Genomic DNA, 13053 nt, shown 5'->3' on the forward strand with positions numbered 1-13053 from the left:
TGCAACGACAGTGCTTTTTTCGCGAATGCGCTTGTCAAATCATCCGTTTGGCGAAGTAGACTGTGATTCAGTGATAAATTAACAGGCACTGCATCATTTATATGCAACGCAGGACAAGCTAGATAAACTAGTAATATCATCAACCATGTGTAGTTAACTAGTGATTATGTTAAGATTGATTGTTTTTTACAAGATACGTTTAATGTTAGCTAGCACCTTACCTTGGCTCCTTGCTGCACTCGCGTAACAGGTAGTCAGCTTGCCACGCAGTCTCCTGGTGGAGTGCAATGTAATCGGCCATGGTCGGTGTCCAAAAATGCAGATTACCGATTGTTTTGAAAACTTGAAATCGGCCCTAATTAATCGTCCATTCCGATTAATCAGTCGACCTTAAACCCAGCCTAAAACCCCAAACAGCAAGCAATGCAGGTGTAGAAGCACAGGGGCTAGGAAAAACTCCCAAGAAAGGCCAGAACCTAGGAAAAAACATAGAGAGGAACCAGGCTATGAGGGGAGGCCAGTCATCTTCTGGCTGTGCCGGGTGGAGATTATAACAGACCATGGCCAACATGTTCAAATGTTCATAGATGACCAGCAGGGTCAAATAATAATAATAATAATCACAGTGGTTGTCGAGGGTGCAACAGGTCAGCACCTCAGGAGTAAATGTCAGTTGGCTTTTCATAGCCAATCATTCAGAGTATATCTACCGCTCCTGCTGTCTCTAGAGTTGAAAACAGCAGGTCTGGGAAAGTAGCACGTCCGGTAAACAGGGTTCCATAGCTGCAGGCAGAACCGTTGAAACTGGGGCAGCAGCACGACCAGGTGGACTGGGAACAGCAAGGAGTCATCAGGCCAATTAGTCCTGAGGCAAGGTCCCAGGGCTCAGGTCCTCCAAGAGAAAATAAGAAAGAGAGAAAGAAAGAGAGAGAATTAGAGAAGGCATACTTAAATTCACACAGGACACCGGATAAGACAGGAGAAATGGAAGAGCACCAGTAAGCCAGTAACTCTGCCCCTGTAATAGGGTTAGAGGCAGAGAATCCCAGTGGAGAGAGGGGAACCGGCCAGGCAGAGACAGCAAGGGCGGTTCGTTGCTCCAGTGCCTTTCCGTTCACCTTCACACTCCTGGGCCAGACTACACTCAATCATAGGACCTACTGAAGAGTCTTCAATAAAGACTTAAAGGTTGAGACAGAGTCTGCGTCTCTCACATGGATAGGCAGACCATTCCATAAAAATTGAGCTCTATAGATGAAAGCCCTGCCTCCAGCTGTTTGCTTAGAAATTTTAGGGACAGTAAGGAGGCCTGCGTCTTGTGACCTTAGTATACGTGTAGGTATGTACGGCAGGAACTAATCGGAAAGATAAGTATGAGCAAGCCCATGTAATGCTTTGTAGGTTAGCAGTAAAATCTTGAAATCAGCCCTTGCCTTAACAGGAAGCCAGTGTAGAGAGGCTAGCACTGGAGTAATATCATCATTTTTGGGGGTTCTAGTCAAGATTCTAGCAGCCGTGTTTAGCACTAACTGAAGTTTATTTAGTGCTTTATCCGGGTAGCCGGAAAGTAGAGCATTGCAGTAGTCTAACCTAGAAGTGACAAAAGCATGGATTAATCTTTTGGACAGAACGATTCTGATTTTTGCAATGTTATGTAGATGGAAAAAAAGCTGTCCTTGAAACTGTCTTCATATGTTCGTCAAAAGAAAGATCAGGGTCCAGAATAACACTGAGGTCCTTCACTGTTTTATTTGAGATAACTGTACAACCATCAAGATTAATTGTCAGATTCAACAGAAGATCTCTTTGTTTCTTGGGACCTAGAACTAGCATCTCTGTTTTGTCCGAGTTTAAAAGTATAACATTTGCCACTATCCACTTCCTTATGTCTGAAACATAGGCTTCCACGGAGGGCAATTTTGGGGCTTCACCATGTTTCAGCAACATGTACAGCTGTGTCATCCGCAGTGAAAGTTAACATTATGTTTCCGAATAACATAACCAATAAGTAAAATATATAGTGAAAACAAAAGTGGTCCTAAAACGGAGCCTTGAGGAACACCGAAAATTCCGACAGATAAGATCTAAACAAGGCCAGAACTTGTCCGTGTAGACCAATTTGGGTTTCCAATCTCTACAAAAGAATGTGGTGATTGATGGTATCAAAAGCGGCACTAAGGTCTAGGAGCACGAGGATAGATGCAGAGCCTCGGTCTGACGCCATTAAAAGGTTATTTACAACCTTCACAAGTGCAGTCTCAGTGCTATGATGGGGTAAAAGCGTCTGCTAAATGGCATATATTATTATTATTATAAAACCAGACTGAAGCGTTTTTTATACATTGTCTTCAGAAAGGCAGTGAGTTGCTGCGCAACAGCTTTTTAATTTTTTTTTTTAGAGGAATGGGAGATTCGATATAGGCTGATAGTTTTTAATATTTTCTGGGTCAAAGTTTGGCTTTTTCAAGAGAGGCTTTATTACTGCCACTTTTAGTCAGTTTGGTACACATCCGGTGGATAGAGAGACGTTTATTATGTTCAGCATAGGAGGGCCAAGCACAGGAAGCAGCTCTTTCAGTAGTTTAGTTGGAATAGGGTCCAGTATGCAGCTTGAACGTTTAGAGGCCATGATTATTTTCATCAGTGTCAAGAGATATTGTACTAAAAAACTTGACTGTCTCCCTTGATCCTAGGTCCTGGCAGAGTTGTGCAGACTCAGGACAACTGAGCTTTGTAGGAATACTCAGATTTAAAGAGTCCGTAATTTGCTTTCTACTGATCATGATCTGAGATAAGTTGATCATGTTTGTAGATAAGATGAGAGCACCCCTCCAGGAGTCCATCACTCCTCAACAGGCCAGGCTTGGTCCTGTTTGTGGATGCGTCCCAGAAAGATGGCCAATTGTCTACAAATTATATATTTTAGGAGGGGCAGAAAACAGGGGGGGGCAGAAAACCAGCGATTGAGTTGTGAGACTGCTGTCGAGCTCATCACTCCCCTTACCTGGGAGGGGGCCAGAGACAATTACTCGATGCCGACACATCTTTCTAGCTGATTTACACGCTGAAGCTATGTTGCGCTTAGTGACCTCTAACTGTTTCATCCTAACATCGTTGGTGCCGACCTGGATAACAATATCCCTATACTCTCTACACTCGCCAGTTTTAGCTTTAACCAGCACCACCTTCAGATTAGCCTTAACATCGGTAGCCCTGCCCCCTGGTAAACAGTGTATGATCGCTGGTTGATTCGTTTTAAGTCTAATACTGCGGGTAATGAAGTTGCCAATGTCTAGGGTTTTCAATTGGTCAGAGCTAACGTAAACTCACACCATTCCATACAAATGTGTGCAACCGCAACATTCAAACGAGGCTACAAAGAAAACTAATGGACTGTAGCGACTGTGTTGACGTCAAATTCGGGGGTGTGAACTAGGATTCTATTCAAGCGTTGATCGACATGGTAATGGCTCTACAGTATTGGAGAAAAGTTTTTAAAAACTGACCCCCCGTTACATCTTGACGTGTCATGTCGTAACATACAGCAAGCATAAAGCAACTATTTCTGTCTTACAATCTCTCTCCACCAGGTGTAGCACTTCTATCATCCCTTAAAAACAAGAAATGGACAGTGACTGAGGTAAGGGTGGAATACCTAGTCATTTGTTTCGTCATCATTGCATGCAATCATCATTCTCAAAGCCGCCCTAAAAACCTGATTCAAATTCGACACAAACCTTCAAATAGGTATGTAATGATACATTATATAAACTCTTTATAGTGTTTTATTTACATTTTAGAGGTTTGATAAGGTGATAAGTGGGATAGATCGAGTGAAAAAAAGCAATTTTCCCACACAATATCTCTCCTTCGCACTATCACACATTAGTACGGGGCTCATTGCCTGCTTGAATTATGCAGAAACGGGCAGCATTTAGGTCATGTAATTGATTCTGTTGGAAAGGGGAGAAATTGTGCTTTAAAATGGTATTGACATGACATGCTCCAGTTTCAACTGTTCTGCCTTACTATTATTTGACCATGCGGGTCATTTATGAACATTTGAACATCTTGGCCATGTTCTGTTATAATCTCCACCCGGCACAGCCAGAAGAGGACTGGCCACCCCACATATGCTCTCTCTAATTCTCTCTTTCTTTCTTTCTCTCTCTCGGAGGACCTGAGCCCAAGGACCGTGCCCCAGGACGACCTGACATGATGACTCCTTGCTGTCCCCAGTCTGACTGTGCTGCTGCTCCAGTTTCAACTGTTCTGCCTTATTATTATTCGACCATGCTGGTAATTTATGAACATTTGAACATCTTGGCCATGTTCTGTTATAATCTCCACCCGGCACAGCTAGAAGAGGACTGGCCACCCCACATAGCCTGGTTCCTCTCTAGGTTTCTTCCTAGGTTTTCCTAGCCACCGTGCTTCTACACCTGCATTGCTTGCTGTTTGGGGTTTTAGGCTGGGTTTCTGTACAGCACTTTGAGATATCAGCTGATGTACGAAGGGCTATATAAATACATTTGATTTGATTTGGCAATTGTACGGACCAAGGCGATGTACGAGTTTACGTTAATGTTGGGAGGCTTCGGCGTCTCAGACCCCGTAACGGGAGGAGTTGAGACCAGAGAAGGCTCGGCCTCTGACTCGCTGCTTAATGGTGAGAACCGGTTGAAAGTTTCTGTCGGCTGAATGGGCGACACCTGTTGAGCATTTCTACAGCATTTCCTTCCAGAAGCCATGAGAAAATGGTCCGGCGGCGGACTGTGCGAGGGGATTTATACTACTATCTGTACTTACTGGTGGCACATCCTTTCCTACACTTAAATTACCCTTGCCTAACTATTGCGTCTGAAGCTGGGCTTGCAGCACAGCTATTCTTGCCATAATGCGATCGTTCTGTATATTATGAGTACAGTGACTGCAATTAGAAGGCATCATGTTAATGTTACTACTTAGCTTCGGCTGGTGGAGGTCCTGACGAACCACGTCCAAATAAAGCGTCCAGGGTTCAAAAAATTGAATGAAAAAAAAGTCGAGCGAGGGGAAAAAAAATATATAAACGGCCATTAAAAAGTAAAAACCGTAAAATTGGCAGGTAGCAAAGTAAGGTTAGCAACAAACCGCACGTAAACAAGTTGTGACCGGAAATGACAGTGTATTGGTGTATACTGATTTCTAATCCCCACTGATACGTATCAAACTAGTGTAGTGGCATTCCATTTTCAGTCCGCGCGTTGGCGAGGTACTTCGCTCCTTCCTGAATCAAGGTAATAAATAAAACACTTTTCTTTACGGTGATAATTCCGTTAGTCCATTCTACATTCTGTTATCGGCCTTAGATATCTTTGGTTACATTCCGTAACATCAGTGGTGGAAAAAGTACCCAATTGTCATACTTGAGTAAAAGTAAAGATACCTTAATAGAATATGACTCAAGTAAAAGTGAAAGTCTCCCAGTAAAAACCTACTTGAGTAAAAGTCTAAAGGTATTTGGTTTTAAATATACTTAAATATCAAAAGTAAAAATAAATAATTTCAAATTCCTTATATTAAGCCAACCAGAATTTGCACAATTTTCTTGTTTTTTAATTTTAATTATAGCCAGGGAACGCCCTAACACTGACATAGTTTACTAGATCAGAGGCAGTAGGGATGACCAGGGTGAATTAGACCATTTTCCTGTCCTGCTAAGCATTCCAAATATAAAGTGTACTTTTGGGTGTCAGGGTAAAAATATGAAGTAAAAAGTACATTGTTTTCTTAAGGAATGTAGGGAAGTTGTAAAGTTGTCAAATATATAAATAGTAAAGTACAGTTACCAAAAAAAAACGTATTGAGTAGTACTTTTGAGTAGAATTTTTACTTAAGTACTTTGCACGACTGTGTAACATACTGTCACTGACTCTCTCCAAGTGCCACCCAGTCCTTGACTTGGGATGGAATAAGTGCAGGAGCTGTCTTTTTCCATGTCAGTCCATTCACTGAAATTCACAAATTACATTATGCTATAGTGACTTCTGATTATTCACTGTTAATTATTTCTCTATGACTATTATTATAGCCCAAATTAAATAGTAAGCATTGTTGACACTGGAAAGCTGCTGTGTCTGATCCCACATAGACTTACCACCTCCTGCGTTGTGCCCTTGATCAAAGCACTTAGCCCCCCAAATAGAACTGCACTGTTAGTCATATGTTGTCAACATGTGGTCAACCCTCCATTTGGAGAGCTACTGGGTGTGCAGGCTTCGGTTTTCATCCAGCCCTGAAACACCCAAGTCTGCTTAGCAAGGTCCTGTTGAGCAGCTGATGTTTAGGCCACACTGTGGTTAGATAAGGGCTTGAACAAAAGTTTGCACACCCAGTAGCTCTCCTGGAGGATGGTTGCCACCCTTACTAAATACCTTTGTCTTTATAAAATGATTCCCTCATTCAATAAATCAGGAATCAAATGTACAAGGTAGGCTACATCAAAGCAAAGTATCTAACTAGACATTATTATATATAAGGCTCAAATATCAACAAAATTGCACATGTATTTTGGCCAATGGTGTTCTACACTGCCCCCCCCCCCCCCCACACACACACACATTTATTTATATATATATTTTTTTTAATGTGTTAACAACCCAATATTGTTAATCAACCAGGTTCTCACCAAAATAGTTATATTATTAATGCCAATGCTGTTTTCTATGCTTGTTTTCTCTTAATACTGCGAAACTGGTGCTATGTCGGATCTTATGAAGGTTGCCAGACTGGAGTAAAAATATGTATTTGTCCATTTTTTTTTGTATGGTATCAATTAAGGTATTGATTGGGGAATGGGGTCACAACTTTATGATGGGAAATTTATCAATAAATATGGGGAAACATAATTCCCCTGGTGCAACTGCATGGTATTTGCAGATTCATAATGAATCTGGACTAAGATCAATTAAGCCATATCAATGCAGTTAAACAGGTACATATAATATAAAGAATTATGTTGGCTGACAAGGTAATTTCATGATAATTATTACAGCCGTGTCAGTGATTTTATATACTTAGGCTATTGTAACAAAGCATAAGCCAGCATTATAGGCCTACTGCGTCTGCCCAGAGGCCTACTAAGCTTTCATGGCAACAGCCATTAGTGCTCACTTTTCAATTTATAAGCCCTGGTTAGAGTCCCTGTTGCAGCTTTCACTTTCTTCCTCTACATTGGTGGCAGTGTTGGGATCACGTCCAGCTCACGTCTAGTTCTGTGATCTAGCAATGGGAAGCATTCTGTTTTTCAACATTGTGTTGGGTGTAATTACATTGATATGTCGAGTGAACAATGGATAAGCAACAATGGGCGTGACAGAATTATTCAGTTAAGGTGTGATTAAGCCTTGCAGCAAAGATGCATGAAGCTGAATGGAAAGTGTTATGCCCTGACCAGTTATTCAGAAGAAAATCCTGTGTAACTGTTGAATTTACATACGTTAAGCGAACACATTCTACACATTTACAAAGGACCTGTTTAAAGTGTTATTACAACCATGGTGTTATTTTGTTACTAAAGCTTAAATATCAATAACCTAACAACGATCCACATCATATGGGTAGACAAATAATGTAAGTGTGTTATGCAGCAAAACACAACTATCCTTTAATATGAATCACTGTTGACAACTATCCAGTAATATGAATCACTGTTGATACATCCTGTTCTGATCTAATGAGATGGATGTAGGATTTTCTACGGCCTAGAATCGAGGCTTTTTTTTCATTTCATACTCTCCTATACCACTGTCCCCTTTATCTTAAACCCCATTGGATGTAAATAAACACAAATATTTTATACAAAATAATTAATACAACAGTCAAAGTTGGCTATAACATGAATACAAACAAGGTGAGCATGTGTATGTCATGTTTTGTCATAGATTGTCATGTCTTGTCCCTGTGCTTTCTCTTCTATTCGTTTCCCCCTGCTGGTCTTATTAGGTTCTTTCCCTCTCTCTATCTCTCTCTCTCTCTCTCTCTCTCTCTCTATCGTTCCTGCTCCCAGCTGTTCCTCATTCTCCTAACTACCTCATTTACTCTTTCACACCTGTCCCCTATTTTGCCCTCTGATTAGAGTCCCTATTTCTCCCTCTGTTTCCGCTTCTGTCCTTGTCGGATCCTTGTTTGCTGTACTGTGTCCTTGTTCCGTCCTGTCGTGTTTTTGCCTTCATCAGATGCTGCGTGTGAGCAGGTGTCTCTATCAGCTACGGCCTGCGCCAACCCGAAGCGACCTGCAGTTTGTGGCCGCTTCTCCTGTTGTTCCCCTCTACAGACTAGAGGATTTCTGTTATTCCTGTTTGGACATTACCTGTGAAAGAATTCAGGATTAGTCGTTTTCTGTTAGGACTGGAATAAACTCTGTTTCTGTTAAGTTGCTTTTGGGTCCTCATTCACCTGCATAACAGTGTATCCCCATTCCCCAATCAAATACCTTTATCGATACCGAAAAATAAAAATAATGATATGTCTTTGTCTCCAGTCTGGCAACCCTAATAAAATTTGAAATAGTCTCGTGTAAAATGCATTATGAAAGAAATGGTGTAATGTAAACACAAAAGTGGAGCCTTGTATTAAATGCATTGAAGAAAATTGTGTAATGTAGGCTCCACAAAAACACACCAAAACTGCTGAAAAACTTTTTGTACATATTTCCACGAATTGAGTGTGAAATTGTGTTGCAACTATTCATGTTTCAGGGGAGCTCTATGCACAGCAAGTTGTTAGTCTCAGTCATTATTTCATACCTGCTGCTGAAATGTTGCACTCTCTCTCTCCTCGTGCAACGGCCCACTCACAATGGCACACACGCAGCACCACAGGCATGTACTGAAGGGTCATTCCTATAATGCCTGATATGTTTTTATTTTTATTGATTGATCATATTAAATAGTGTGCTTTCATGAATTATATTAACACCAATTATGAAAGTAATTTCCATTACTTACGATGAGCTTACAAACAGGGGCGGAGCCAGAGGTGTGTCCGGGGTGGCACTGGACACCCCAAAAAATGTAATTCGCTACTGGCAGTAGCCCCTTGTTGAAAGAAGCATTTATTTTGACGTTTTTAAATTGAGGACGAGGAAGTGAGAATTACAACATTGCTTGCAAGATACAGATGAATAAGAAGAACATACAGAAGAGAGAATATTTCCACATCTCCACGAGCTCTTTTCGCAATTGGCGAAAGCATCATATATGAAGTAAGTTTTAATGTTTAGCATCAGGTTTAGGTTTCCTGAACAACTTATACGTAAGTTGAGTCTCTGTGTAAGTTATTGTTAGAGCTTTGGCTCCATTAACAGACGGCTAATCAGATAAGAGAGATCGGTTCCCAATTGAACCTAACATTGTTTACATCTGTGCTAGTAATACATGCGTATATGAATGTTTAGTTAATTTTTTTATTTCACCAGGTAGGCCAGTTGAGAAGTTCTCATTTACAAGTTCTCATTTACAACTGCGACCTGGCCAAGATAAAGCAAAGCAGTGCGACAAAATCAACAGAGTTACACATGGGTTAAACAAAAGTACAGTCAATAACACAATAAAAAAATCTGTATACAATGTGTGCAAATTAATTTTTATGTATTTTATTTCACCTTTATTTAACCAGGTAGGCAAGTTGAGAACAAGTTCTCATTTACAATTGCGACCTGGCCAAGATAAAGCAAAGCAGTTCGACACATACAACGACACAGAGTTACACATGGAGTAAAACAAACATACAGTCAATAATACAGTATAAACAAGTCTATATACAATGTGAGCAAATGAGGTGAGAAGGGAGGTAAAGGCAAAAAAGGCCATGGTGGCAAAGTAAATACAATATAGCAAGTAAAACACTGGAATGGTAGATTTGCAGTGGAGGAATGTGCAAAGTAGAAATAAAAATAATGCAAAGGAGCAAAATTAATTCATTAATTAAATACGGTTGGGAAAGAGGTAGTTGTTTGGGCTAAATTATAGGTGGGCTATGTACAGGTGCAGTAATCTGTGAGCTGCTCTGACAGTTGGTGCTTAAAGCTAGTGAGGGAGATAAGTGTTTCCACTTTCAGAGATTTTTGTAGTTCATTCCAGTCATTGGCGGCAGAGAACTGGAAGGAGAGGCAGCCAAAGAAAGAATTGGTTTTGGGGGTGACTAGAGAGATATACCTGCTGGAGCGTGTGCTACAGGTGGGAGATGCTATGGTGACCAGCGAGCTGAGATAAGGGGGGACTTTACCTAGCAGGGTCTTGTAGATGACATGGAGCCAGTGGGTTTGGCGACGAGTATGAAGCGAGGGCCAGCCAACGAGAGCGTACAGGTCGCAATGGTGGGTAGTATATGGGGCTTTGGTGACAAAGCGGATTGCACTGTGATAGACTGCATCCAATTTGTTGAGTAGGGTATTGGAGGCTATTTTGTAAATGACATCGCCAAAGTCGAGGATTGGTAGGATGGTCAGTTTTACAAGGGTATGTTTGGCAGCATCAGTGAAGGATGCTTTGTTGCGAAATAGGAAGCCAATTCTAGATTTAACTTTGGATTGGAGATGTTTGATATGGGTCTGGAAGGAGAGTTTACAGTCTAACCAGACACCTAAGTATTTGTAGTTGTCCACGTATTCTAAGTCAGAGCCGTCCAGAGTAGTGATGTTGGACAGGCGGGTAGATGCAGGTAGCGATCGGTTGAAGAGCATGCATTTAGTTTTACTTGTATTTAAGAGCAATTGGAGGCCACGGAAGGAGAGTTGTATGGCATTGAAGCTTGCCTGGAGGGTTGTTAACACAGTGTCCAAAGAAGGGCCGGAAGTATACAGAATGGTGTCGTGTGCGTAGAGGTGGATCAGAGACTCACCAGCAGCAAGAGCGACCTCATTGATGTATACAGAGAAGAGAGTCGGTCCAAGAATTGAACCCTGTGGCACCCCCATAGAGACTGCCAGAGGTCCGGACAGCAGACCCTCTGATTTGACACACTGAACTTTATCAGAGAAGTAGTTGGTGAACCAGGCGAGGCAATCATTTGAGAAACAAAGGCTGTCGAGTCTGCCGATGAGGATGTGGTGATTGACAGAGTCGAAAGCCTTGGCCAGATCAATGAATACGGCTGCACAGTAATGTTTCTTATCGATGGCGGTTAAGATATCGTTTAGGACCTTGAGCGTGGTTGAGGTGCATTCATGACCAGCTCTGAAACCAGATTGCATAGCAGAGAAGGTATGGTGAGATTCGAAATGGTCGGTAATCTGTTTCTTGACTTGGGGGTGTTGCTGTTGGGGGTGCAGTGCTGTTGACCGGCGTAGGAGTAGCCAGGTGGAAAGCATGGCCAGCCGTAGAAAAATGCTATCTTCAGTGCAGTGGGCAGCTGGGAGGAGGTGTTCTTATTCTCCATGGACTTTACAGTGTCCCAGAACTTTTTTGAGTTAGTGTTGCAGGAAGCAAATTTCTGCTTGAAAAAAACTAGCCTTGGCTTTTCTAACTGCCTGTGTATAATGGTTTCTAGCTTCCCTGAACAGCTGCATATCACGGGGGCTGTTTGATGCTAATGCAGAACGCCATAGGATGTTTTTGTGTTGGTTAAGGGCAGTCAGGTCTGGGGAGAACCAAGGGCTATATCTGTTCCTGGTTCTAAATTTCTTGAATGGGGCATGTTTATTTAAGATGGTTAGGAAGGCATTTAAAAAAAATATCCAGGCATCCTCTACTGACGGGATGAGATCAATATCCTTCCAGGATACCCCGGCCAGGTCGATTAGAAAGGCCTGCTCGCTGAAGTGTTTCAGGGAGCATTTTACAGTGATGAGTGGAGGTCGTTTGACCGCCGACCCATTACGGATGCAGGCAATGAGGCAGTGATCGCTGAGATCTTGGTTGAAGACAGGAGAGGTGTATTTAGAGGGGAAGTTGGTTAGGATGATATTTATGAGGGTGCCCGTGTTTAAGGCTTTGGGGAGGTACCTGGTAGGTTCATTGATAATTTGTGTGAGATTGAGGGCATCAAGTTTAGATTGTAGGATGGCTGGGGTGTAAATCATATTCCAGTTTAGGTCGCCTAGCAGCACGAGCTCTGAAGATAGATGGGGGGGAAATCAGTTCACATATGGTGTCCAGAGCACAGCTGGGGGCATTTCAGGCGGCAACGGTGAGAGACTTGTGTTTAGAGAGGTGGATTTTTAAAAGTAGATGTTCAAATTGTTTGGGTACAGACCTGGATAGTAGGACAGAACTCTGCAGGCTATCTTTGCAGTAGATTGCAACACCGCCCCCTTTGGCAGTTCTATCTTGTCTGAAAATGTTGTAGTTTGGAATTAAAATTTCTGAATTTTTGGTTGTCTTCCTAAGCCAGGATTCAGACACAGCTAGAACATCCGGGTTGGCAGAGTGTGCTAAAGCAGTGAATAGAACAAACTTAGGGAGGAGGCTTCTAATGTTAACATGCATGAAACCAAGGCTTCAGAAATCATCAAAAGAGAGCACCTGGGGAATAGGAGTGGAGCTAGGCACTGCAGGGCCTGGATTCAACTCTACATCACCAGAGGAAAAGAGGAGGAGTAGGATAAGGGTACGGCTAAAAGCAATGAGAATTGGTCATCTAGAACGTCTGGAACAGAGAGTAAAAGGAGGTTTCTGGGGGCGATAAAATAGCTTCAATGTATAATGTACAGACAAAGGTATGGTAGGATGTGAATACAGTGGAGGTAAACCTAGGTATTGAGTGATGAAGAGAGAGAGATATTGTCTCTAGAAACATAATTGAAACCAGGAGATGTCATTGCATGTGTGGGTGGTGGAACTAATAGGTTGGATAAGGTATAGTGAGCAGGACTAGAGGCTCTACAGTGAAATAAGCCAATAAACACTAACCAGAACAGCAATGGACAAGACATATTGACATTAAGGAGAGGCATGCTTAGTCGAGTGATCAAAAGGGTCCAGTGAATGGAGAGGTTGGTTGGGGGTCACGGCGATTTAGACAGCTAGCCAGGCCATCGGTAGCAAGCTAGCATAGGATGGAGGTCTGTTG

Source organism: Oncorhynchus gorbuscha, linkage group LG02 (assembly GCF_021184085.1).
Source record: "Oncorhynchus gorbuscha isolate QuinsamMale2020 ecotype Even-year linkage group LG02, OgorEven_v1.0, whole genome shotgun sequence".
NCBI lineage: Eukaryota > Metazoa > Chordata > Actinopteri > Salmoniformes > Salmonidae > Oncorhynchus > Oncorhynchus gorbuscha.